Here is a 3,370-nt window from a genome sequence, read left to right as displayed (position 1 = left end):
ATTTGTTAAAATACAGGAATAAGAATTATTTTGAAGAAAAGACAAACATGCCGGTATTAAAAATAACATACATTGTACTTTGACTATAGAACGCAATCTGATTCTGTAAAAGTAGTAGGCTTACGAACTTTTCCTGTCAAGCAGGCCCTATCATCAGTGGCGTGGGATTTTTTAAATGGAAGGGAGCTGATGGGGACAGGAGGATAAAGTGGGGTGTCGGTGATTATGTGAGGGGATAACTCGCAATATAAGGTGATATGAGGTGATTTTTAACTACTTGAGCATGACTTGTGGGCGGGGGACGCGACTGGGGAATGGGCGACTTTTTTTCAGGGCGGGCAAGGGGACTCGACGTGCGTGCCCCTTGCACTTCCTAGATAAGCCAATACCTAGCATACCCTGTAATTTACCCTACGGTCCGCCACTGTCTAGGCCCAGCCTGATTATCAGTCTGTGAGTTACCAAGCACTTTGGCTCTCTACTATTGTTGTATTGTTGCTTTTATTTAATGCAAATTGATCATTGTTCTATTTTGATTGTGTGTGTGCTTTATTGATAGCTGTGTACCTGTTGCTATTGTTTTACCATGGTTCTACAATACAACTTCTCTCAGCTTTTTTCACTGAGAAAACTTGCTTGTAAAGTTATACCTGGTTTTTCAGTTCAAAAGCTAATGGACTACTTCGGATGCCAGGCAAACGTGCTGGTGCTCGTTCACACAGGTCGTTTGCTCGGCAACAGGTAGGTGATAACATTTTTAATAATGGTTCACGTGGTAACAATCATCTTCGGCCCAGCTCTATTCTCAACCATCCAAATGTTGAGAAACTAACTGTCAGGCATTGGAATGCTCACTCTCTTTGCAATAAAACATGGTATGTATGTGACTAAATTATCGAAAATTCCATTGATCCTATGTTTCTTACTGAAACTTGGCTTGCCAAGGATGACATGACTAAAATCGGTGAGCAGACTCCCTCTGGCTACGCCTTAATTAATATTCCCCGCTATTCACACACACATTTTCATCATGGCGGTATTGGTATTCTTTTCAGAAATACCCTTAAATTCCAACCTGTTGATCTTGACATTACACACATAATTTGATTTGAGTGTGCAGCCATTTCGAACGTTTCTAGGTCATTTTCTTCATTGTTATTTACAGGCCTCCTCCATCTGCGAGGAATGGATTACTTACCTCTGTGTTTCTCAGAGAATTTGATGAGTTTATTGACACTGTCCATTTGCTGCCCGGGAAACTTCTTATTATGGGGGATTTGAATGTTCACTTTGATCTTCCTTCTAAACCTGATGTTGCTCATGTACTTGCATCTGTCTCCTCTGCTGATCTTGTCCAGGTTGTGACCAAACACACACATGTACATGGACACATACTTGATCCACTCATTACCAGGTCTGTGGATACCTGTATTATCGATCATAGTATACATTGTAACCACCATTCAAACCATGCTGTTGTCTGTGCTAACATTGCTCTCGGAAGCCCTAAATGTGTTCCAAGGACTGTTGAGGATAGACCTTATGGTAACATTGACCATGGTGAGCTTGGTTCTGATCTTACCCCTGAGTTGGCTGCTGTATTAATCAGAGGCAAGTCATCTAATGACATTATGGCTGATTTTGATATTTGTTACAACTTGTATTAATAGAGTCATCCAAATTAAGAAACGTGTTGTCAAGGCCGACCTCAGGCCTAAATGGTACAACAAGGATTTCCAGGCGGCTAGGCGTGATCGTACTCGAAGATTCGAGCGGAGGCTCAATAAGAATAAGTCTGATGATAATTGGAGTTTATTCCTTATTGCTAAACGCAAAGTAAGATCATGTATTTCTGCAGCTAAAGCTGAATACTTTCGGGGTACATTGAACAACTACTCCAGTAAAACTGCTTTCTCGGCCTTAAAAACCTTACTTAACAGCAACCACAAGTACTATCCTGATCATAATCGTTGTCTTATAAACGCTGATACACTGATACACTGAGACGCTGATACACTGGGACGTTGATACGCTGAGACAAAGATGACGTCATTGAAATTCACCGCAAAGTCATATGCACTGAGTGGAATCGAAAGTGCAGGGTTCTCAAGTACTACTGAACGTCCGTAGTTACTACGGAAATTCGGCCCAATTACGGACCTCCTACCTCAACGAAACTCATACAATAGGTCCTTTATATTATTGGAAAGATCATATCTTGATGTTGCGTCGAACAACAAGTGGGATTTAAGGAAAAAAAGCAACTTTTATAACCAGATTTTAGCCGCTTGTAACCATCGATTGTTTACCTCGAGAAGTGATGTCACAAGGCCACGATACGCCATTTTCGTCTCTACAAAACTTATTAGCAAATGATACGTTCACTAATAATTACCAATATGGAAATGCATTTTGATAAAGTATAAATACGTAACTGTTACAGAGTATTTTTAATCATACAAGTTTCACAAAAAACTGAAGAACTATAAATACTTGAGAGTTTAAAAAATGTGAATGTGGCCTTCCATATTAAATAAACTACGCCCTCAATTGGACTAACTTTTTTTTAATTATTTTTTAACAACATAACGTATCATAAATATTCACATACATATTAATATTCATGATTGTTGTCGAACCCATAATTAAACTGCAAGAATATTATACCGAAGTGAAGAGATTTTTTTTTACGAATCCATAATATTATAACAAACTAGGGCCGGCCAAGCATAGGCCTAGAATTTTGTATCATTCCACTTTAATGGCGTAGTGTTTTAGGCCGATGCCCAAAGAGTGAATGCGGTCGCCGCATGCTTTTTAAAACAAATAACAACGACACAACGTGGGTTCAGAGAGTTGTGCTGAATGTTAGATCATTGAACAGGATTTAGGAAAAGGTAAGTGAAACGAATGTTCATCCTACTGTCAACTTAATAATATAATAATAACACTTAGTCAATTAAGAGAGATGTTTAACGTTGTTTTTGGGTAGGCCTATTCATTTCGGTCGCGGTATATTTTTTTAAACAAATATATGGAGCACCAATGTTGTTTCGAAAACGCAAAATGTAAATACTATTATTACTAGGCCTAGGCCTCATTATCATTATAAGTTCGTCAATCGGTTTATCATACTTTGATAGCAAATAAACTAAGCTAAATTCTGATTCTGATTCGATTCTGATTGGCCATCACGCTCACCACACCACTGCTTGTATTGTTTTGCTTGCTTTTGTTTGAGCTAGCAGACTGTTACGTATTTTTAACTCGTACGTGGAGTGGATTGTTGATTTTACTTTATGAATTATCGTGAAATGTTGGGGCTTTCCCATAAATATAGGCTCTATTGTAATTTTCCGTAGTTTATATG

At 38.6% G+C, this 3,370-nt stretch overlaps 1 long non-coding RNA gene across 1 annotated transcript in view; it reads left to right on the top strand.

The window, feature by feature from the left end:
* The first annotated feature begins 584 nt into the window (after positions 1–584).
* Positions 585–3,370, top strand: part of LOC117109135 — a 12,609-nt gene continuing 9,823 nt past the window's right edge. Inside the window, exon 1 of the long non-coding RNA XR_004445474.1 lies at positions 585–741. This is a non-coding gene — a long non-coding RNA (uncharacterized LOC117109135). The remainder of the gene's footprint in view (positions 742–3,370) is intronic.

Source organism: Anneissia japonica, unplaced genomic scaffold (assembly GCF_011630105.1).
Source record: "Anneissia japonica isolate Jap-2015-1 unplaced genomic scaffold, ASM1163010v1 scaffold1806_len34222_cov96, whole genome shotgun sequence".
In the NCBI taxonomy this organism is placed as follows: domain Eukaryota; kingdom Metazoa; phylum Echinodermata; class Crinoidea; order Comatulida; family Comatulidae; genus Anneissia; species Anneissia japonica.
Note: the sequence above shows the minus strand (reverse complement) of the source record. Positions and strands in the feature narration are given on the sequence as shown.